Below are 25,889 nucleotides of genomic sequence, written 5' to 3' on the forward strand. Positions count from 1 at the left end.
GTTGGTGGTAGTGGTGAGGGATAATGAATTTCTCCCTGGTGGGTTAGTTCGGCAGATGGCAGTCATGTCTATGCAGTCCTTCCTAGGCCCGGGGTTGGCAGACTGCTGGTAGGATGCCTCATGGTTGGAGGGTAAGGCATTCCGTGATGGCTTCACTGCCCAGAGGGGGCTTTCCGCAGTTCTCATTGCTGGTAGCAGTGAGGGATAGTGAATTTCTCCCTAGTGGGTTCATGTGGTAGTTTCCCATTGATTTCCTTGACTCTTCTGGGGAGGCACCAGTTTTACAGTGGTTTGCAGCTGGGTTGGGTGCGCGCATGCACAGTAGTGGTGGCAGGTAAGCTGTTACATGTAGTTGTTCATAGGTTCATAGGTTCATAGATTAGTACTAAGCTAATTGCCCTTGTGAGCCATTTTAAGCCTAGCCAATTATCCCTGTAGAAACTCCTGCACTGCACCTTGTGTTTGTTGGGTAACACCTTAACCATGAGTTGTAGGTGTATACTTGACACTGTGGGCTGTGAGAGCACAGACCCTCTTGAGAATAGTGCTCAGTCTCTCCGGGGGCGAGGGAGTGTGCAAACAATTTAGAAAGAAATTGCTGGTAAGTATATTTCTTGTCTTAATTGTGGCCTGATGTGATGTTAAAAAAAAAAAAATATATATATATATATATATATATATATATATATATATAAAACTCACATTAAGTTACTGGGATTGCCACTGTGATTGAGGAGGAGAGGGTGGTTAATACTGCTAAGGTCTTGTAAGCAGTTCCTTCAGAAGTTAGTTGCTTTGTACTGTATGGTACTGGTGATACACAGAGTATGGCAGGGCCGATCCACTTTAATACTGTGGATGACCCTCTCTTTTAACTGGGGGGAGATATCTCTAAAAAATAAATAAAAAATAAAGGTATTAATGTTGTGTGTTTTTTTCTGCAGATGGTGACAGTAACAGGATTACGCCAGCGATGGCAAGCTATCGTAGCCCAGGTGGAGGAATTATTCCAGGAAGTAGTGAGGTCCAAGGCAGTGGTGGAGCCAGAGCCAGTTCCAGGTCAGAAGAGATGGCTCCCTATGACGAAGACTTCAGGCCGGGGGAAAAGGCAGCAGGTGGAGAAGCAAACAGTTGCAGTGGATGCTTCGGTTCCCAGTACATCGCAAGGCAAAGGTGCAGGTAATGATATTAATTTACCAATGGCTGGGGAACTAGCTGGTGAGGACAGTGAAGGGGATGAGATTGGAATATTGTTGGATAGGGACCTGGAAAGGGGAGAACAAGTGGCAGAGAGGGTGCAAAGGGGGCTGGGACAGGCAGTCGGGTATGCGAGCAGACAGATGGCTGGAGTGGACCTGGGATATAGGGATAGTTCGGCTGGCTCAGAGGTAGGATCAGACTTTGGGCTGTGGCCGGAGGACTGGTTAGCCACTCAGGCTCTGGGACAGGGCAATAGAGCAGTTATTTTAACCCCGCACATTTCGGGGACGGTGAAGGAGAAGATCTGGAAAGGAGAGTATGTTGATGTTTGAGCTGATAGATGTGGAAGGGGTCCAGAGGTTAGTGGAAGCAGAGTCAGATACTGACAAGGACTTGCTGGTCACATTAGCGGCATTGGGGAGGAAGAGGACAGGTAAGCTTAGACCTAGGACATGGGACATTTGGGTGGTCGGTTTTATTTATTACATGGCGGTGCAGCTGGAGAAGGATGGAGCATTGGCTTTGCCCCTTTTGGGCTACTTCCTCACCATTCGGGAGGCACAATGTTTAAGGCTGGGGAACGCATGGTTGTGGTATGATCAGCGGTTCTGCAAATGGAAAGCCATTGACCAGACTTTGCGTTGGGAGGTGCGTCATCCTGATATATGGTTATCTACGATGATGGACAGCTTTGGTGGGTTTAATAGGAGGATGAACATGGGTGATGCAGGTGGAGTGTGTTGGCAGTTTAACAACGGCACTTGTTCATGGATCGGTTGCAAATTTGCACACACCTGCTTAAGATGTGGGGGAAACATGCTGCAACTTACTGCGGATGGCAGGGTTTTGGGTCATGGAACAACAATGGTATGGGGCATGAGGGTGACATTATTGCCTCTCAGGGGTTACAGCCAGCTTGGGGTAGGGGTAATTTTCATGGATCCAGGGGATTTGGATCCTTTAGAGGCAATAGGGGGAGGAGTGCCATTCCCCATTAAGGTGGAGGTGTTGGAGGATATGCTTCGGCAGTTTCCTGGTCTTGCCATAAAGAATGAGGTCATACAGGGGTTTCAGCGAGGGTTTCCTATAAAGTCCACTGTGGGATTGGGAGGGGAGGAGTTGTAAGAACCTCTGTTCAGTGCAAGGGAAAGAAGACATCTTGGAAGACCTGGTGGGAAAGGAGTGTAGGGCAGGGCATTTGTGCAGTCCATTTGATAATCCGTCTTTTGTTGGCTACAAGGTTTTGCCTTTGGGGTTAGTTCTGAAGAAATGCCCTGGGGAGTTTAGATTGATATATTATCTTTCATTTTCGGAAGGGGGGTCAGTGAATGATTTTTATTGCAGATGAGGAAGTTAAGGTGCATTACACCTGTTTGAATGATGCAGTGAGGGTGATCAGGGAATTTTGGGAGCCGTGGCTGGTCAATGATGACATTGAGTCAGCTTTTCATTTGTTGCCCATCAGGAGGGAGGTTTGGCCATTACTGGGGATGAAGGTTGGTGATAAGTACTATTTTGATACGGCTATGCCAATGGGTTGTTCCATGGCATGTGCAACATTCGAGAAATTTAGTACACTTTTACATTGGCTTTGGAATCAGAGGGTGGGTACGCAGAAGGCAGTGCATTATTTGGACAATTTTGTGCTAGTAGGAGAAGGGACAGTGGGGGCTCAATGTGGGTTGGAGGAATTTACAAGCATGTGTGAGGAATTGGGTGTACCGTTGGCAAAGAATAAGATGGAAGGTCCGGCGAGAGCTTTGGAGTTTCTGGGGTTAATGGTAGGTGTGGAACAGGGATTGTTTCACTTACCTAAGCATAAGATAGAGAGGCTACGGTCAGCCATATGGGGGGGGGGGGTGGCCAAGAATAAGATTTGGATTGGTTCAGTCATGGAACTGTTGGGGCTGCTGAACTTTGACTGTTGAGCAGTGCATCCAGGAAGGACATTTTGCATGGCTTTAACTTATATGTTGAAAGGGGGTAACAGCAAGCATCATTTGGTGAGGGTGACCAAGCTGGTGCAGGAGGATTTAAAGTTGTGGGATGGTTTTCTGCAACAATTTAATGGGATTTCTTTTTCGCAATCAGATTGGGTGGGTCAGAAGGAACTTCTGTTGTTTACAGATGCGGCGGGGGGTATCGGTATGGGAGCTTATTTTGGGGGGAGGTGGTTTGCAGTGGAATGGCCTCAGGATTGTAATGAAGAATGGAGGCGTGATGTGGCTTTTCTAGAGTTGATGCTTACATAGGCAGCTTCGGTGGTGTGGAAGGAGCAGTTGAGGAACAAGCAGGTAGTTTTCCATTCTGATAATATGGCTGTGGTGAAGGTGTTGCAAAAGAAGACACCTAGGGCAGAATTGTTGTTGATGGTATTGCGAAAATTGGTATTGTAGAGCCTGTTACTAAATTTTTCTTTTACAGTGGTACATGTGCCAGGGGTTAAGAATAATATTGCTGATAGTTTGTTCCGCTTTCAGTTTTACAGGTTTCGAGGGTTGGCTCTGTGGGCGGTCGAGGTGCCAGAAACTCTGCCGGAGGAAGTTTAGAATCTTGGGACAGGATAGTCAGGCATTTGGTACAGCATTCTTGGGCTTCTTCTACAAAGAAGGCATATGGTAGGGCTCATTTTGATTTTAATCAATTTGTTTTATAATTGCCGGACAAAGAAAGGGTGTGGTTGGAGGAATTATTGTTAAGGTATGTGGCTAGTGCATGGGAGAAAGGCAAGGCTTTGCAGACAGTCAAAGTGGATTTGGTGGCTGTTATCAATTTTGCTAATTTGGGGGGATTGCAGGATTTTACAAAGTCCTGGACATTGGGGTGTATGTTGAGAGGGTGGGGGAGGGTGATGGTAGAGCGTAGAGATACTCAATGGCCAATTACAAGGGGAATATTGAAGATTTTCTTACAGGGGTTATGGTTATTACAGGGTGGGTCGTTGGATTATTTGATGTGTACATGGTTATATTTTGGGGCTTTCCATCTATCGGAATTGTTAGGTTCATTATGTTGGAAGGATGTTATTGTAGCTGAGAGGGAGGTTAACATTGTATTACAGAAGAGCAAGATGGATTAGTTGAGTAGGGGATGTACAGTGGTCATCAAAGCGGATAGGAATCTTAGCCTTTGCCCAGTAGCTTGGGCCAGAGAATTCAGGAGTAGGAGGTTGGGATGTTCAGATAGGTTGTTTTTTTGTACAAGGGATGGCAAGCCAGTTTCCAGTAGTAAACTTATTAATTTGATTTGGAGGATTTTGGGTTGTATTGGATTTCCTGCTGAGAAGTTTGCAGCCCACTCTTTTAGAATTGGAAGGGCTTTGGATTTGGCTAGACAGGGTAGTTCAATTGAGGTTATTAAAAGTATGGGGATTTTATCTTATATTAGATAATAGTGATTGTGTTTATTAACATCAATTTCTTCTTTTTTTTTAGGGAAACGTATTCTCAATTTGAGCCATTCGTACATCCACTGGGAAGAGAAGCGTGCTTTAATCAGGGAGGATGAAAGAAATTTGGGTTTATCTCATTTAGGATGCTCTGTGACTTTGGCATGCGGTTAGGGGTATGCATTGGGATAGGTTGATGTCCGAATTTGAGAAGGCTAAATTGAAGTTAGGGTGTCCTGACATAATAATAATTCATGTGCGGGGTAATGATTTGGGTATTCTATCCAAGAAGCATTTAGCGGAGCTTATTTTGCAGGATTTGTTAAGACTAAAGGCTGGGTATCCATGTATGGAAATTGTGTGGTCAGAGTTGATTCCTCGCTTATGTTGGAGGTATGCGTACAGTTATAAGGCAATTGAAAAGGCTAGGAGGTTTGTTAATCATACATTGGCAAAGCAGTTAAGAACCCCTGGGATACATATCATTCAGCATGGAGACTTTGGGCAAGGAGAGGAAGGATGGTACCATAGGGATGGGGTTCATCTTAATGAATTGGGTTTGGATCTTTTTAATTTGCATCTGAAGCTGTTTTTACAGCACATGCTGCAGGTTAAGGCTTAGGAGGGTGAACAGCCTGGGATCAGGCTGGTGGCAGAGAAGAGGGGCAGGATTGTCCTCTTCTGTTCCCCCTCTAAGAAATGTGGTTTGATTTGGCCAATGGTTGTGTGGTTTAAAGGTGAGCAGGTATGCTGCCTATTATTTGGAGGGGGGGAGGTGAGCAGGTTCTCTGCCCAGTGGAAGAAGTTTCAGGGTGAGCAGGTACACTGCCCTGAGGTGTAATCGAGCAGGGTGAGTTGTTACGCTGCCCTGAGGATTGAGGTGGATGAAGGCAGTTGATGTTGTTTTATGTGTTTAAAGTTCATGTTATGATAATATTCAATAAAGGTCGTCAAATGACTTTATGTGTTTAGAGTGGTTTGTTCAAAGGGGGGCCGGGACAAGTAACTGCACAAAGCAGGAGAGAGGGAGAGAAATAATACATTGTAAAATGGAAAGTAGTTTCCTGACATCTGCTTTTCTGGCTTCCGGGCAAAAGGAGATATTATGATTGTGTTATCAAAGATTTGCAAAGCAGTGAATAAAGGAGGTGGGAACCCAAGTTAGGGACCTTCAAATAAGGAGGAGTCAACTACATGAGACAGGAAAGGCAGTTTTGTAAAATGTAGCAAGGGCAATAAAGAGTGTGGAGGATAACAGGTAATTATTTCAGCAAAAAGCAATGTGAAACATATATAACATGAACTCACGAAGGGTTTAAGGACAATGACAGGTAGGTTAAGGAAGCAGAAGGTATACATACATTTTATAAATAAGGCAAACTGGGGGCCAGGGCTAACAAGTGGTCTAAATTAAATAACAGATGTTGATAGAAAATGCTCCACTGATTTATGTAAGACTGACTGTTGTGGTCAGGTATAGGAACAGAGTATGACTAGTTCTAGGAAGTGGTGAATCTCCATAAATTAGATGTGGAGGAAGCCAACATGTTATCAAGGCAAGTAACATCAGAGAAAGTAAAGGAGACAATAAAGAAACTAGCAGTTAATAAATCTACTGGACCAGATGGGATTCCCATAAAAGTGCATTTTTTGTCAGGGGACAGATTAATACAAAGTTGGGTTAGGCTAATTAATGACCTGATATAGCCAGAGAGATACCCAAACTCCTAGCAAAGAGGCATTATAGTGGCATTTCCCAAGGAATTACTATGTACATTGCCAAGCTTAGTATAGCAACTGTTTTACACATGACTGCAAGCTGTTTATTGGCATTATAGTGACAAGACTGCAAAGGTGCTACCAAATTTAGTTAATAATCACAAATGCGGTTTTGTTGAGGGCAGAAGAATGGGAGATAACCTTAATGGTTATATAAGATGCACAGATAAAGGGAAAAAAGCTGGACTTCAGCTCCTTAGATGTTGAGAAGGCATTCAACATGGTGGAGTGGCCATATTTGTTTAAGGGTTTGGCTCTAATGTTACTGCCACAGGAACTGATTCAGGTTTTCTGTGGAATATACAAGGGGAAGAGCAGCATAAGTGAAACTAGCAGCCTCTATTTCAGGGGAACTTGTAATAACCAGAGGTATAAAGCAAAGGTGTCTGGCTTCTCCATTGCAGCTGCTGCAATGAGGCAGTTGACCATTAGGGGATAAAGGTGAGGCAACATGGAGCTAAAGATTACTCAGTTTGTTGACAATATTATTTTGTCTCTTATCCAACCAAGGACGGATATGAGTAAGATGTTTATACTAATGTGAGTTTGGGGCTTTCTCTAGGTATAAAAGACAAGAGACTAAAAACCTGGAAATCATTGTAAGTGATCATCAACCTAGGAAGGTGATAAAAAGTTGATGTGGAGAAATTAAATATTTAGGTGTAAGATTAAGAGAAACATATGATAGTTCCATGAGCAGTACATATGAACAAATCATGGTGAAAATAGAACAAAATTTGCAAGATTGGAAGGTACGGGGCTTATTTTAGAAGAGAGGGTATACTGACATGTGCTTCTCCACATTTTTTGTAGGCTTTTTTGGATATGGCTGGGGAAGGCTGCATTAGCAAAAAAAAAAAATAGACTGTATGAAGCAGTGTGTATTGCTATGGGATAGGCCAAGAATTTTCTTTAAAAATGTAATACTTTCTAAAGAGCAGGAAGGTTTTCAGACCCAGACATTGAAAAGTAACTAAAAGCTACTCACTTTGGATTTTGCACCAGATGTCAGAACAGGAGACTCACGTAAAAGATGAAGGAGATGATCTGTGAGAAATGCTCTTAATTACAAAGGATTTAGTAAGGATATTTTTGGAGCAGACATGCAGAATTTAGGGATACCTTTATCAGACACTTTGAGCAAAGAGATAAGTCAGATATTTGAGGAAAGAGTTGAAGAAATGGAGATTCAGGTGTGTTTATACGAGGATCACTAATGGCTTCGAAGGTGGAAAAAAGAACATGTTTCTGGGAGCACCTAAATATAAAACTAGTTTGTTGGGAGCAAATGTTTAAACTTGGGAAAGGAATGCAGTAGGAAAAGGCAAGAAAAATATTTGAGCTAAATAATGCCTTGTCTTAGGACTGCTTTGCTCATATGAGGATCTTGAACATTGAGAGTAGTTTTTGTAGCCCAGACAGTAGGTTTGCCTCCATGATCAAATGGATGGAAGGGGCTAGACAAGCCCATTGATTAATAAGACATTTGGTATCAGATGCTTAAGAGATAATGCAGAGGTTGGACAGGAAAACAATGTTAAATGGAAAAATAATTGGGAAGGCTTGTTTTTAGGCAAAAACTGAAAAGGTAATTTAGTAATCTGTATGAAGAAGGAAAGGCAAGATGATAAAGCCAAGAACAGTCAGAATATCTGCATGGAAGTACTTAACATAAATATATGTATTCCCCTCAGAGAATTGTAAAGAGGTTTACAGCAAACAGTAATAATACTGTTGGAGGTATGAAATGGGAGAGTAAAATGAATAGTGACACTTTTTTTGGTCTTGTCCAAAATTGCAGCAGATCAGGAATGATCAGGACAATCTAATTCAGACAGTCATGCAGGGGAATGTGATTATCTCAGAAGAGTTATTTTTCCCTAACAATTCAAAATCAAAAGGAGGTAAGCAGTAACATGCCTTGAGGCAAAAAAAGTGGTAACTAGAAAGTGGAAAAGAAAGGGAAGCCCAACTATACAAGAACTGGAACACCTAATAAATCAGTTTAAACAATGTAAAGATGGAAATGGGAAGGAAAGAGAAGGCTTATAGATACTTCATCGTCATGTCAAAAATATAAAAGAAGGGTAGCAGAAATGTGCTGAAAACTGTGGAATGGTTATAAGGATTTGTTGAAGGCTGGGGATGGATATGTATATAGATTGTGTATAGTTAGGTAGACTAAAAGGGGGTGAGTTTGTGGTAAAGATTAATAATGTAGAGGTGGGCACTAACAAACAAGATAACGTTGTTCTTACAAGAACATAGAGAATCAAAGAAAAAGCAAGATTAGCTGAAGATGAATCATTAGAGAGAATCATTTTTGATTAGCATGGGTATCCCTTAAAAAAAATGGTTCATCTGATGAAGTTCTGTAGATAAGGGAGAGAAGCACTTATCATTTTTGGATGTGGATTAATAAAGTGTGACTTTGCTACTCGGCTGTGTATTCATTTCCTTACAAGACTATATATGTAGAGTGGGGCCATCCAGCTCCTTGTTTCATCTGTGAACTACATAGATGTACAAATAATGACAAGCAAAGTATAGGAAAGTAAAATGGAGGACAATTGGTTTCCATTTAGAAAGTAATTAATTTACTGTATGCATCTTGCTATTGTCTGGATAAGTACTATATGGATTTATAATGTTGGGAGGGTAATGTATAAAAATATGTAGAAATGTCTGTAATACATTGTTCTGGCTCATGCCAAGCTCAGTTAAATGCAGGTTTTTGTGTACCTCAGATATGGTATTCAAATATTATAGGGATGGTTCTATTATCTATATATACATTATATGCTGTTTAGATAATTAATGTAGTTATTTTCACTTTTCTGGTTTATTAGTATTTAACTGTGTATAATATTTTTTTATTTATTGATGTAAAATATTGATTTTGTGTTTACTGTTGTTAATAAAGCTGTTTTTTTAACTAAGAAACATGTTTGACTTTTCTGGAGAATTTCTAAGAATTACAACTTTGCTGCACTGTCATCAAAATATATCTGATGTGATAGCAGAGCCAGACAATGCTGTCATGTTTACTTATATTCTTAGCATGTCAAAAAGCAGTCAACAGGAAGCACAGGAACTGCCTTTTCTTAGAAATGCTTATCCAAGCCAGCCACCTAGACAGAAGCGTCTGTTCATCACTGCAGGAAGCCATCATGCTAATGTACTTTTTCATCTTGTTCTGCTTTTACATTTTTACACACATAGGCTATTTGCAAGTTATTTATTGCTATTAACTGCATTACAGATCAACAACTCTAGATACAGAGTTTGACTGTTTAAAAAAAAAAAGTATTGACCATAATTAATTGTAGTTGTAAGCACTACAGTTTAGCCCTAGTAATGTCCCAATAATGGTAGTTTGCCCTAGAAAGCGGACACCCACATGCAGATGCATGCATGTACTCACACAGACCACATACAAGTATGGGCAATTTGGAGAACCATCATTTTAAATGCAGTATGAATTTGTGATGTGAGAGAAAATCAAAACAACTAGAAAAATAATGCAAACACGGAGATAACATGGTCTCATATCATCTCTACACTGAATGGAATAGCCTAGAACTGAACTCCAATCTCTGTGAGTCAGTAACTATTGCTGTCATACCACTCTTCTAAGTAAAGGTAGAGAGATACAATGATTACTAAAAACACATAGCTTGATACAGACAGAGAGATAGACTGATTGATGAAATATTAGTGAAGCCTTGAGTGCAGTACAAGAAATATCTTCTAGTATATGATAGAAAATGAGTTTTGTGATTGGCAGGAAAGTCATGCAAGCAATTGTATTCCTTACTTTTATAGTGGAAGAAGTTTTTTATATCACAAACAATAAACCCCTAACATTTCATTTAACACTGGTATTTGTTTTGTTTTATTTTAAAGTACAGTACCTTTTCATGTCAGTGTGATTATGTAATTACATTGTTGTTACTTAACCTAAGAAAATCATGTAAAGCCACAATTATCAATAATGATGTCTCTTGTGGATGTTTATTACACAAATTCAGAATTGATTGTAACCTGCTTTCAAGTGTTGGTCATTAGCACTAATCTTGTAATGTAATTGGGATAGTGAAGAGTTCCATGTTTTATGTTTGTAAATAGTTTACTCTTTACTCATTTAGTTTTGTAGGAATCAGTCCATTTTGTTGTTTATGTTGTTTTCCATTTGGCTGCCTGTACTTTTTATTTATTTATTTGTTTGTTTGATTGTTTTTTAGGTGACTCGTTAATATTAGAAGTATTGCCTAGGGTTTCAGTTTCATTGGAGTTGCTGTTTTTTTGACAAAATAGTTATGAATGTTCAGAAACGTACTCTGCAGATGCATGTATCTTGAGCGGTATGTCTTCTCCCAAATATGAATGTGTCTAGTTTATGAACCTGGATCAAAGTAGCCTACTGTGGTATACCAATGGCATTTGATTTTCAAAAATGGCAACATGATTGTCTTCTACATCACTCTGTCTATCCATATTCAATGTGGTGTTCAGACTGCCATATTGCAGATGCAGATTTACCATTCCAGTCGATACTGCATTATTTGTTCTTTCTTGGTCCTTGCCAGCTTACAAAACACCTAAGGGTGCCAGAGTTGCATTCTATGGCTCTGATCCTCTGACCACGGCAGTCTGACAAGAATATCATACTGAATTAATGTCATGACTGGCTTAATATGTTGCACTTTCAATTAATGATTACGCATTTTGCAGAAATCAGTAGTGCCAACTAGAACGTCAACTCTTGAATGTCCTGGAAAAAATAATAGAAGACAAAGGAAGTGAGTTTTAACATGACGATGTTACATGGCACAGCAGGGATAAGTAGTTCAGATAGGTGTCTTATACCTAATGAATTACCTGTATGTAGATGACAGGTAAGGTATGCTATAACTCACAGAGGTGAGTGCTACTGTTATGCTATATTCCTCATCAAATCTAGGAGTGATGTATTGATAAATGTCTTCACTCCCTAGCCATAATGTCAGACTGAGGGACATGATCCTGTGCAGGCGAATGGCTGATGTGCAAGAGTGGATTTATATGCGGGAATAATAAATAGTTCAAACAACAGTTTTGCTGAGCAGTTTGTTTGGCTTCTTTGGAGTGTTTCTGTAGGTTGCAGTATGTTTTTTATTTACTATTGTATGGGTAAGAGACCCACCTGTAAAAGTAATTTGTAGATGATTTTCTGTCACAGATATTACCAGTATATTACTTAGAGGGTCTCTGGTCCTTCCTTTTTAACAGGTTAGAATGTGCTTAATGCATTCTGCCACAGTTTAGGGTCTGTATTTGATCGCAAAGGAAAGCAACTGCTTTCCAGTTGTGGTTATTAGATGATTTGTGCCTCAGTTTGCTATGTCCAGTGATGATCTTTTATAATTATTTGCTTGTACCCGATGAATGTTATTAATAATGTTTTTCAAAATAATCATACTTATAATCTTATTTATGTCTATATCACCATATCTATATATTTTTATCTATCTATATCTATATTTATAGCCACCATCTTCATCCAGAGGCCAATATTCATGATCAGCAGGTCCATACCCATACCTATCAGCTGTTCAGATTTTTGGAGAATGTCCAGATTTTTGCCTCATTTCTTTGGTCTGTTTCTCATAAAATGCTGCTTTTCTGCCAATCTTTGGCAAATCATTGAGGATTTAAGTCAGAAAATATTAACAGAGATTTGAATTTGAGATGTCATACATCCATTTGCTAATGCAAAACCTGTTGTTCTATCAACTTTCTACATTTGTATGGACAATGTTTAAAAAATGTCATTATTTCTGGGCCTATGCCCCGCCCTCATTATTTATGCTTTGCCAAGTGTTAATGTCATTCAATTTTGCAACATTTTGAATATCATAAAGTGGGAAATGCCATATCATGCTACTATAGATTAACAGTACTGGGCAAGGCAAGCTCTTATTTTAGGCATCACCCTATTTCATTAAAGATTAGTATAACTTTTATTTCTATATCTCATTGTGTAACTCAGTTTTAACATGTGCTGCAAACTGCAGATGCCAGAAATAGGAAATTATTTTGCCTAAATCTACAGCACAAAGAGATGGAACCCTGTCCATGACCCACATGACCCAGTTATTCAAAAACTGCTTATTACCCTCGAGTGGCTACTCCATTGCCAGTGTTGATGTCCCCCTACCCATCTTGGGTGAAGGTTGTGGCCCTGTCTGCTGCAATGCCAGATATCACTAAGGATAGGAGAATGATATACAGTAGATAGAGAGGGCTTGTGAGTTCAGCTTCTGCTGAGCTGCATTGCAGTACTCCTTCTGGCAAGCACTGCTTACTGGAGATTGCATGTACGAAAGGTTGCATGGCTTGCTGGTAGAAGGAGTCTTATATTAATAGGATCATACAAAGTTACTAGGCTATTGGTCCTGAGGTCCTTATAAGCCTTGCCAAGAGTTTAGCCCATGTTTATACATGTAAGCACCCAAACCCTGTCCAGCAGGGACACAGGTAGAATCCCAGGGGTGTACTTTCTGTTTCCCATCCAGTTATCCAGGTTGCACTTAAAAAGGGATAATGAGGTACTACGCGTGACGTGGAGAGGGAATCTATTCCACAGATGGGGGGAATCTCTGGGACACAAATCTGTCCCACCAATAAGTCCTAGTGATGTTAAAATCAGAAGGAAAGTTGCAGACCCTGTAGTATAACCTAGGACCTCCTATACTCTAGTCCTATATGTATACCTGCTGCCACAGGTACATCACCTCCTGAAGGACAGTTAATATAGCCATGTTTTAGTTCTCATAGCAAACATTCTTGTCACCACAATAGACCTTTAGTTTGATCATTTTTTTCAAATATCTTTCTTTTAATTATGCAAAAAACTGTCCAGACTCACCCAGCTACACATTACTGACAACCAAAGCAGATAGAATTTATGGAATAAATTATAAAATGCCATCATGCCCATATGGTTCATTAATACATACTCTAAGAAAAACTTCATTTCTTGTGTATGAAAGGTCTTTCTCATTTATCACGTCCCTTTGCCAAATTTCAGATTTGTTTTTACCATGTGTATGTTCAGATACCAAGATCAATGATCCAAAAAAAAAAGATAAGCGATAGAAAAGCAGACACACACACACACACACACACACACACACACACAGAAACATGACCGAGTAAAACAACCACCACATAAAAATAAACATATTTAATAGTAAAACTGGTAAGTACTTTATATTTATTTATTTATTTATATATATATATATATATATATATATATATATATATATATATATATATATATATATATATATAAAATAGTACCTTCAGACCAAAAGTGAGAACATACAACATCCACATTTAAATAGAATCACATACCTATCTGTTACACAACTAATCAATCATAGGAATCACATATTTAAAGATACAGGTACCTGATTTCTATAAAACATAAAACATAAATCTAAGAGATCTATAAAAAAGAAAAAATCTATATTCTTTAAAAATACATTAGCAGATTCACACATCTGCTATTTCAATAAATCCATTCTTTCTCCCATAATCACTGCAAAGAAGAAACAAGCACACAATATGCTTTTCCTTTACAAGTGAGCAAAATCCTCAGTTGATGCCTCTTTGACAATAGATCACACGTCTTTTATTTTAAGCAAGATTGGAACATGTAAAAGAATTTACCTTTAGATTTTTGGAAAAAGGAGCCATTCAAATGATATAAGATAAAATCTCTGAAACAGGTGTCAAAAAGAAGCATCTAACCATAATGCATATGGACTACTTTATGTATGCTAGAAAAGCGCATTGGCCTTATAAGGTTGACAATCCTGGTACATGCTTCGGAACTCAATGACCAATAACTGTTCATACATGGATGCACAGCCACACTAACTCTCTCTCTTTCTCTGAATGAAGAATAAGTCAATTATTGCGAACAAAGCATACATCAGAATCATAGTATCTCACCGACTCTATGACAGACACATGTCTATTATATCCCCTGATACAATTCATGCTAAAAATAACTGCAAAGTTGAAAAATACTGTCCTTTTCTATAAGCTGCATTTAACTTTTTTCTTTTTCTTCTCTTCACTGGTATTTGAGACTGTTTTTGCTATCCACACTCACATTACTGTCGGTTACTTTCCCTTAATCCTTATCCATCCAAGATGTCATACATATGACTCATCTCTATATGGTTTTAGCTCTTTTATCAAGTGTGATAACTGATTTCTTGGACTCAGAAACTGTAGTGTTGTGTAGCATTTACTCCTGTCTCCCTCATGCAATCCTCATGACTTCTTGGTAACCATTTGAAATGTGGGGTCCCACTAGACCGAGTCCTGAAATATGGAGACTGAATGAACTAAAGATTAGACTTACATACACCAAGTCTGAGATGCCATTTCTTAGAGTATTACCTTTTTTTCAAGGCATGGCGATCTCTGAGTTAGTATATATGTTTGGGGTGTCTGGGGTTTGTGCGGGGCTTGTCCTCCCCTGCAAAAGGAAGTGTTAAGGAGAAGAGCAATCTTTAGATTAGCTCTTCTCTTGTGTTTTTGTTTTTCTGTTTCTTTTTTCGGCATGGAGCCTGACTTCTCAGTAGATAGTATAAGAGAAGAAAGTTTCCTAGCTTCCACTACTGTCATCACAATGTTCACAACATAAGTCGCAAGACCTAAAATGCAATCTTGCAAAATGGGTGTCAGCACCACTTTTGCAACATCATAGTGAACAACTTTAATCTTAACAAACATTACATATCTCAGTTTTATTTACAATGATGCTGATGCTGAGGTCATGTCAGGCTAAGTTAAAAATGTAATGTACATTTTTTCTTTCTCCTCTCTGTCAAGTGCAATCATTATGTTCATGGCTTAGGAATGTGTTACCTTTGTCTTTTTGAATACAAAACAGTGCGTGTTGTCTTTTGAAGTGCATTGGATCCCCAGACACACACTCTTCTCTTGTGAGTGTAACAAAACAAAGATGACTGACCAAGAACTGCCTTTGCTTTGAGATGCAATTTGTGTAATCTTTAATGGACTTGATGGGCTGCATACCGCAAAGCCACATCAGGCTGGAGTTTAAGAGAGGAAGCAGACTTGGATGTGTAATAGCAATTTTTGCTGTTTCTATAACAACGAAAAACTGGTTTTCTACTTGATTTTTCCATAGCAGCAATATGGTGTCATGCAGTGACCATTAGGTTCTGATGGAAAAACATTGTATATAACTATGGGCTCTGCTAAACTATAAGGTGTTGATTCTTACTTGTTTGCATGACCGTATCTGTGAGCAGTAGTTAGTAATTTATCTAACTTATTACAGTTAGTATTTCTCTAGTAAGCAATAGCCAGTGAACTTATGTATATGGAGCTTATGTTTGTTTCCATATTTTATTTCTGTTTTTGTACCAAACTGTATATACATAATCTGCATTTGAACTGTTTTCTTTAAGTAAAGTTCATATGTTATTTATGCCATTATTAAGTATATGTATATTTATGTACCTTTATTTAGCTGAGAAGAAGGTTATTTTTTTTTCACATTACTGGTTAATTCGCTCCATGGCACACATCTCCCAAAAGACTGCCTATTGCCAGTAGTAGAGATATTAATTGGTTTGTTTACATTTGAGTTAATTTAAGAGTAGCAGAAAACTGGAGGTCCTGGGTCTGCATGTATGATGATAGTATTACCATGCTAGTAAGAAAGCTCTGTGTGTGTGTGTGTGTGTGTGTGTGTGTGTGTGTGTGTGTGTGTGTGTGTGTGTGTGTCCGAATAATATTTTGTGTTAAAGGCAGTCACTGAGGATAAAGAGGGCACTCAAAAGCATTGCTGCATAGAGAAAGTGGTGATAAAGAGTCTGGCGAGATGTCTGGGCTGACTCATCTCAGTGCAGTCTTGCTGTAGATGCTGAAAGTTAAATATCAAGACAGCAGTACCTATTCACCTTATTCTCTTGGGACGATGTATTTTCTGAATCAGTTTTCAAAACAGACTTACCATTGGTTGATTGCAGTGGGATTCAAAGCCATCGGTGCTAGCCTTTCTGAGTCTCACTGGGTGACATCCTAGCACCTCGGTGTAATAGTATGGCTGTGATTGCATCCCCATCATGCTGATAGCAGTGGTGCTATCCTACCACCCCAGTGATCATACATAAAACTTTGCTAGTTCAAAGTATTTCAAATTATGCTTAATAGTCTTAACAATGAAGCAGAATTCTTAACCAGTTCAATGATATTTAGTACACATGACCTTCATCCTCAGGCCATAATCATAAACATCGCACAGCTTTTGACAAATCAGCCTGTAATTCTAACATCTATTACAATTCAGAAATCATCCAGTCATTATACAAAAAAATATATTCAGTCATGTGTTGAACTCTCTGACTTCTGTTCAGGTTCTAACAAGCCAAGCCAAAAGATCTCCAAGGTTTCGATTAAGGTTGTGTGTGAAACAAAAAAAAAAAAAAAAAAGCATATGTTCCTTATTTATAGTTGTTTTTGACACATATCAAAGATCATCTAGCAGTTCTGAGCTGAAGTGAATCACTGACCTCACTTGTTTTATCAGTACATCAAGAGCAGTGATGACAACTCACAAAAAAGCATCCGTCTGCTCTAGAGACATTTTTGTTTTTTGGGATGGGAAACAAAGCATTGCCTACCAATCCTATCCCACATCTGGCATCAACCTCTTCAGTAGTTTTGAAACACTGACTTCCCGAACCTCAGTAGCCAGTACAAAGAGAATGCAGCTCTGGATCCTACAGTCGGGTGCTTTAAAGATGACTTCTGTGATAAATCCTGATTACCATATGTCATCCATCACAGCTTCATCTGCAGTGTTTTTCCAAAGGTCCTGACTGCAGCATACAGCATGGTATGATCACCACATCAATATAGCAGGCAAACCATTTCAGAAAGTAATGTAGCAAAGGAAGCCCCTTTTTCCATACTACAACAGACTTCTCTTTACTCCATACTGAAACATGAATTTATCATCATTAGATGATCTTCAGCACCTTCTGACACTTAATCCTTAAACACTGTCTAACTGCCCCCAGTCTGTATAAATATCACCTTGGGTATACCCTAAAATAGGCCTTAGGGCTAATGAAACTAAGTTATTCAACAGTATAAACAAACCGATAAAGGAACAAATAATTTTTAAATAAGAAGGCCTCAGTTTTAAAATTTTCACTGAATATGTTGGTTAAAAGACCTTAAACAGGCAACTGGATCTCAAAAGAAGTAAATTAAGTAAACAAATGAAAATAAATTTGTTGTTTCAGGAATTTACTTGTCATCTTTTATAGATGCTTATTTTCTTGGACATCTGCTCCATCCAAAAGCACTTTTCTAATTAACACTTCTAAGCTGACTGTTCTGCCCTGTTTTAGTGACATATTTATGCCATACCATTTAATGATCTATTACAATCCCATCTGAAGTTTTGGCAGGTAATGAATAAATATAACACTGTTTTGAAGCATGGGGGGTTGGCATTACAAATTATCTCATATGCCTATATGTTCATAGGCTTGTCAATCAAGCTCAGGCAAAGGAAATGATGCCTAATATCATATGTTAGATCTTATGAGTCCTACTGTAGTCATACGGCTCCTTCCTGAAGGAACGGGATGATAGAATGAGTTTCTCTCAGAAGCAGAATTTATTCCTTAAGCGAGGGAGTTGTTGAGATATGAAGTTTTCAGATTTCATTGTATGCCTCTTTTCATTTTACCAAGGTCAAGTGTGCTTTTTGTGATCAGGTCACAGGGTTTTAAATCTTAAGAGCTCCCTTAATGGCAGTACAATATAGAAAGGAGATACACAGAAAGTCACTGTAGTCTTTGGCTGTAAGACAAGGTGTGTAGCTCACTGACTCCGTTTCCTAGGAAAGGTTTTTCCCTTTATGAGTATGATGGTAACATTGTTGTAGGTATATGAGCTTTCCTAATGGAATACAATGTCTGTCACATAGAGAGATCACTACCAACACCATATATGTCCATTCACTTGAATGGATAGTGCCACTATTTTGAAACTTTATGTTGATGTAAAATTTCATAGTATTTTGTCATGGTGCACCTGACTGTAGTTTTGGAATTGCACATAGGATCTATGATTTTTTATTAGCCTCTGTAACTTGAAGACTCCCAGAGTCATGTTTCAGAATCAGACACCATTGAACTGCCTGTGGTCGTGTAAATAGTTAGGGTAACATGGAAAGCAGTTTAGACTCTGCTTTTCAGTGACATAATACTTGCACATGAAAGTCTTAACTATTTTAATGACTCACATACATGACATTTAATCCGATGGGAATTAGATTACCAAATTTATGATTATTCATTAGTCATATTGTACACTCATTTTGATGCCTTTTGATCCCTGCATTGCATGACTTTTAAAATCAGTATTCCAAGGGCTGAATTCCATCATCTATTCTATCACACCTAAAAAACAAAATGTTAGTATTTATAATTTTTTTCTAAGAAATATTACTCATTAATGTAAATGATGTTTTAGAAAGCTGTCAGGGGGATTTAATAAAGCCTACATGGTTGCTTTTCACAGTGCACGCATAACTGAGCAATGCGAACACAGACGCGAAAAGTTATAGATTCAGCAAATGTTGGGTAGAGGTGTGCACCACCATGCAAATAAGTTAAACACTGTGGCATATTAATAATCCACATAGACTCCATGCTGGTTTTTCCTTTGGATCCAAAACTTTTGAAATACAGACATGTAAAGGGGTCTGCATGGACAGAATATTAGGGGCTGTTGCTGCTTTAATTCATTTGTATGTGCTACAGGCTGAAGCTAATGCTACTGCTGCTGCTGCTAACAGACTTAGGCTGAGAAGGAGAAGAGTTTTCAAGCCCTGTTTAACTTTTCACAATCTACATGATGTGGAAATTGTGGAGGACTATAGCATGGATAGGGACAGACTACAGGAACTCTGCGACCTCTGTTCTCCTCAGCTAAGATCCAGAGCCAATCAAGGGCAACCTATCCCAGTGGAAACAAAGGTATGTGTAGCCATTAGAATCTTAGCTACAGATACCTTTCAGAGGACAACAGGGGACATGCTGGCAGTGTCACAGGAATCAGCATCCAGGACCTCCACCAATTCCTGAATGCTATGCTCCAACATGCCAGTGATCACATATATTTTCCATGTAGTACTGAGTAAAGGGCCAGAAATATGCAGGTGTTCTTCCTTGTAGTGCACACTACTCTAAAGTACTGTGCATACCTCCCAACTGTACCGAATTACTTGGTTTTTACCAAGTTTTGGGGGTCCAAATAATGGGGTGCCACGATTCCCAGGTGGCATCACTTCATTTCCAAAATTTTCGCAGTTTTTTATTTAAAATTTTTTTTTTTTTTGCTTTTTGAGCTGACATCATCATGTGCGATGACATCAGCTCCGTCAGCCTGTCAGAATTGAATTTTCAGCTGGCTGCTTTCACTGTTTGAATTGTTGAAACATTTACTTGGATGTGCATGCATTTCTGGCTGGTCCCACTTCAATGGTGGAAGTGTGGGTACTGCAGAGCTTTTGAGGTATTTTATCTCCTCCTGAATGGGCTGCTTGAATTGAATATGTGTGTGTGTGTGTGTGTGTGTGTGTGTGAAAAATGCACCTGGTGGCTAGAGGTATTCAGGGTCAAACCCTGTACCTTGGGTACTAGTAAAAAGAGCCTAATGTTCCCTAGCCACCACCTGTTGTGAATTTATGCCTCATACTTTTGTTCTGTTCCTCATAAAATCTGGGTTTTTCAGGATTTTTGTGGCAAATCACTGAAGGATTGAATTCACTAAATAATGACAGGCATTTCAATTTCAGACTTCATATTCTCCAGAAAGTACATGGTAACATAAAACCTTTTATTCTAGCAATTTTCTAACTTTATAATATCAGTATTTGAAATTTGTCCCCATTATTGGCTTTGTCCAGGTTTGTTTGTGCTAACAGGTTGAGAGCTATGGTGAGAAGTGAATTCAGTGAATGATAGCCATTTAAGTTTCACTCTTTTGACCTTTCAGGAAACTGCTGATTTGGCATAGTCGTATGTTGCTCTGACTGTAGTGTACAGGGTCCTGGGTTCAAGACTTGGCAGTGAAATGCATGGTTGTAACACAACATTTTATTCTAGCAACTTTCCAAAATTATACAAGCAATGTTTAAAATGTGTCCCTGTTTTTTGCCCCCCCCCAAAAAAAAAAAAACACAATGGAAAATAAGTGTGAGAAGCTGTGTAAGATGCCTATGGCTTCTACTACTCTCATTCTATATATATATATATATATACATATATATATATATATATATATATATATATATATATATATATATATATATATGGGTCTACTGTATAAGTTCAAAAATACTCTTCTAACTCACACAGTAGACTCTGGGTTATGCGAAAGTGCACTTAATCGAAAGTGCACTTTCGTGAAACCCGCTTCAGCGAATGGGCTACTACTGATGTTTAGTGCAGTAGTTATGGACCTTAGGGTTAGGGCACGGGTCATGGTAAGGGGATAGCTAGTTGGGCTATATCCTTACCATGACTCATGCCCTAACCCTAAGGTCTGTAACTACTGCACCACAGTGGAGGACATAGCACGTTTTCCTGCTGTCCTCCACTGTGGTGTGATCCATTCGTAGAAGCTGATTTCACAAAAGTGCACTTTGAATAAGTGCACTTTCGTGTAACTGAGCGGTCTACTGCTCTCTTTTGAATACGTGGTATTCTATGAAAAGCAGTAGACCCGTATATATATATATATATATATATATATATATATATATATATATATATAAAAATAAATAATGCAAAAGATGCAGAAAATTCTTCAACAAGTCACCAAAGTACCACCACGACTAGGAATAACAGGTTTTGAGTTGCAGTCCGTTTATTAAACAAAATGGTAAGCGCTTTCGGGTTTTAACCAAACCTTTCATCAGACTTATAACTAATGACACTATCCAGGCATTTAAATACAAGAAAAGGCGCCAAAAAATGCATTTAAAATCTCATTTTAAATCTCAGTAGATATCATTCTTGTCCACTAGATGGCGGTAGAGACATATAAATCTTTCAGTGGAAATACTGAGAACACTGATACACTTTAAAATCAATATTGCTCTAAAAAGTATAATGAATATATTCTAAAAAATATATATATACATATATAGATATATAATTACTTTCAAAAATGTGTGTGAATATATATATATATATATATATATATATGTGTGTGTGTGTGTGTTAGTGTATAATATGCATATGTAAATTCATCATATAAAATGTACATATAAAGAAAATATATTAAAAGCATTGCTAATAAGTATATCTATATATATATATATATATATATATATATATATATATGTGTGTGTGTGTGTAATATGCATAAATAGATTCATCATATAAAATACACATATAAAAAGGGGTATGTCTAGAAATATTACCAATAAGCTATCTATTTATATACATAAGCACATAGATAATCATGATAAACTCCATACAGATATAATATATATGATGCATAAATAAATGAAAATATATATACACATATATATACAAAAATATATAGAAAATATCTATAAAAAATATATATACAAATGCATACATACATGTATATCAGTATGCCAACAAAACAACATAGACATACATTTCCATATACTGATATGCTCTATGTGTATTCATGTTTAGTGTTTCAGTGGTCTGTCTCTGAGTAATGGCTTAACTGAGATCTTCTCATTTATGCCACTACCTCTGTCGGACTGCATTCTTATTATCCATTTTATTTCTTGTTTTTCTTTATAATTCTTTGTATTCCCTAATCTCTTATTTCTCTCAATCAACTCTATCACCATGAAATTGAACAGGGGGAAACATCAGCTGCTGTGGGTATAGGCAGATGTAGGCATGCTCAGTATGCCCTTGCATTGGCTAAGAGATGATGCATAGCACAGTCTCTCACCACCTGTGGTCCTGAAACCTTCCTGCTACTCACATACATTTACTAACACTGATGTCAGGCAACTCACACAACCTTTACCTCCCTATGTATTGGCTGTGTACTGCTTGCATCAGACAGACTCAGCCCTGAAATAAAACTGTACCAGCTGTCGCATTTGGAAGGCAAGTCCAGAATCTGGAGTGTATTTTATTTTGTTTTATTTTATTTTACATTTATTGACTGGGATAGTCCGACTGATTACATGTCAATTTTCAGCAGAGGCCAGGGAAGAAAAGCTCCAAACATACAAACAGCAAATTATGTCAATTGTTCTGGTTAAGCACAGTTGTTTAATAATATGACTGTGTGCCATAACCTTGTGTTTCATCACTTGGTCCAGTAAGCCAGTAAGGGGTGGGAGATCTGTACAGAACTTACCCTAACATGTAACTGCAGAGACTTATTTGACTTATGTGTCCATTACTAAGTAATAGGTCTCAGGCAGCAAAGATTCACGCAGTCATACATCTCAAAAGTACTGATGATCACTGCATGCCCTCAGTTTAGCACCATATCTTAGTACTGGAAAGTGATTAAAGAGAGAAGTTAAAAAATAATGATACACACTGCAGTTTCTGACTTCACAATCCTCATAAGATCATTCAGTATAAAGTTGGGAAATTTTGATGCTATCAACTGTCTACCTTTCCAAGGCCAATATAAGTCAAAGGTGTTAAATACCACAAATGCAGCTATACTAAGCACTAAGTTAGCTATGGAGCCTGAGCATCAGATACAAAGCTTTTGTATCCTTGAATCCAAAAGATAGAAAACAGGGACATGGCATAGTTATCATCTCTTGCACTGAGTGTTGTGTGTGGGGTGGGGGGCAGGAAGCCTAGGCTGACACAAAAGATTGGTGAGTATGTGTGAGTAAGAAAGAGAAGAAAGCAGACATGGATAAACCAACAAATGGCCATTGAGACAAAATGAGTAACTGTTGTATGTGTATATAGGGGTCCTCCAGGTGAAATTGGTGTATGAGTTTCTGCATGAACACAACCAAGCTCTGTGCTGGCTCTAAGTCTTGGTATGTTGGACAGGTGTGAGCCATGCATGGTAGAGGTAGCCGTTCATTGTTGTCATCCTGACCACGGGAACTGGCTCTGCCAGAAGTTGCACTGGCACATCCATGCCCAAGGTGAGATGCAGTGCTGCTACCTGAATGTGGATGTTTTCTGCTGGATGAGTTCCCTTCATGGAGACAACCAGGAATACAGCCCCATAGCCTGCCACATCTGGGTGTGGACAGCACAATTACTGATGGGGCAGTGGAAGTACTGCCACTATGGGTGCATGATTGGGTACAGCCATGTTGGCTGACAGAAGAGGATGTGGCTGACCTATGCCCAGGAGGATGCCCTTCCCCTCTCAGCAGACATTACATAACAGACACTCCTCAGTCCATCACTGATGCTCCTTCTTCCAGTGTGTCATTCATCCAATCTAGTGAATTGTTAACAAGGTGGAGGGAGTCACACATATCAGCCTGTGTCACATCCACACCTCTGAGTATTTTTCTGGAGCAACTATGGGAATGTGCATGTGCCTTAGCCTCTACAACAGCCCTAATCATATGTTGAGTGGCACAGGAAGGGACACCTGCAACAGGTGTAGGAGGGACAGCGGGCCCCCTCCGAGCACCCCTATCAGTCTTCCTGCATGTCACCTTGCCCAAACTTTGGCTACATCCAGACTCAACAGGCACTAAAGCCACAGTAGTCACACTTCCCTGATCAATGTCCTCACTCTCCATCTGTCCAATATCTGTGGGCTCAGTGGTCTAGGTTGGTGTAGGTGTATTGGCTGTGTTCGATGGAAATGCAGGGGTTGGCTGTATGTCAACCTCCGTGTCAGATTCAACCTCTGCATCCCCCCTGACTGTACCTCAGTTTGGCCACCATCACCATCAGGGTCTGTTGATGCACTGACGTCAGGTGGCACAAGGCCCACACTCCCACTGTCATGATCGCCTGTGATAAAAAGCAAAAACACAGGAATAAATACATGCACTAGTATAGTGCAATATAGGATAACAAACAGTGCTGCCACTATTACAGACAGTACAGCAACACACACAACAGGCCTTAGATCAACATCACACACTTCAATATTTCTTTAATTTGCTCAGCAGTACTGACATAAAAATGTTTGCCTTGCCATCTGCAGATGAGATGCTCCTCTAAAGTCTAGGAAGGGCAACATCATCACAATTAGCAGTAACACAGGGGATAATGCATTTACTCCTTTGTATGTCCATTAACTATAATTTCAACAAGAATGTGGCTGACAACTCTAACCTAAGCTTATAACTGTAGTAATCTTTAAATCCCCCTCAAAAAAGGCATGTGACACAGAATTAACTTACTGATTTCAGTTGTTTTACTATGCAGCATTATTTTCTGTTCAGCTAGCAAAACCTATCTGGAAGGGGTCTATATTATATAGTCGAAGTTTCAAAACGTCAAACCTTACATGAGCAAAGTCATATTAGCGAAGTTCGAAACATCAACTATATAATAAAATAAAAAAAAAAAAAACTTACCTTACCACAATGAGCAGGGGGTCATGACCCCCTGCACCCCCCCACAGCCCCCCCCCCTAGTTATATATACCAACTCCAAGAACACACTTCAGTGCAGAAAGGGAAAATTTCCCATTCTGCATGTGAAGACTTTCACCTTCGACCTTTCCGACGTTCGATCATATGATGTCGACCATCTATGATTCGAACATCGGAACAGTCACTTATCTAATATAGACCACCTGGAAGCTCCTCCCAGGACATGCTTGCTGTTTCAGAAACTGTTGCTCCAACATCCAGGACATGACATATTACACTATCATAAAAGCTATCTTGATCTCTTTATTTGGCCAGGAAATATTCATTGTAAGTTAGTGGTGGTTCCCTAGCAGGCCCTCCCCTAGTAAATATCTGGAAATGGCCCACACCACCTGCTCTCCTCCATGCAGATGTGAACATGTCAGTGGGCCTGTGGCGCACCTGCTCGTATGTCCTGCCCTGGCCACCCATGGCATTGATGTCATCTACTATCTGCTACCATATTCACATCCTACACGACATATCTCCCTGTCCCCTTTTCCTGCAGAAAAGCATCATGTTGCCTAAAGCCCTCTGCAATCACTTGGTTCTCAGCATCGCTGATTGGGGTGTTTCCGTGGATTGACACGTCTGGGTGGCATACTCATAGGCATCCTAAAAAACAAATTAATGACAATACACATAAGTAGTGTTTCCAGATGAAAGAGAAAAGGTAGCCAGTCAGTATTACCCACCGGAGAAACAAAAAACAAGAGCAACATATTGCTGTTAGTGCCATAACAGTAACTCACCTTTGCAACCCCCAAAAGAACAGCCTATCTTTGTTTGTGCCATAACAGTAACTCAGCTTTGCTCCCCCCTCAA

Source organism: Protopterus annectens, chromosome 16.part0 (genome assembly GCF_019279795.1).
Source record: "Protopterus annectens isolate FY-2018-M chromosome 16.part0, PAN1.0, whole genome shotgun sequence".
Lineage (NCBI taxonomy): Eukaryota > Metazoa > Chordata > Ceratodontiformes > Protopteridae > Protopterus > Protopterus annectens.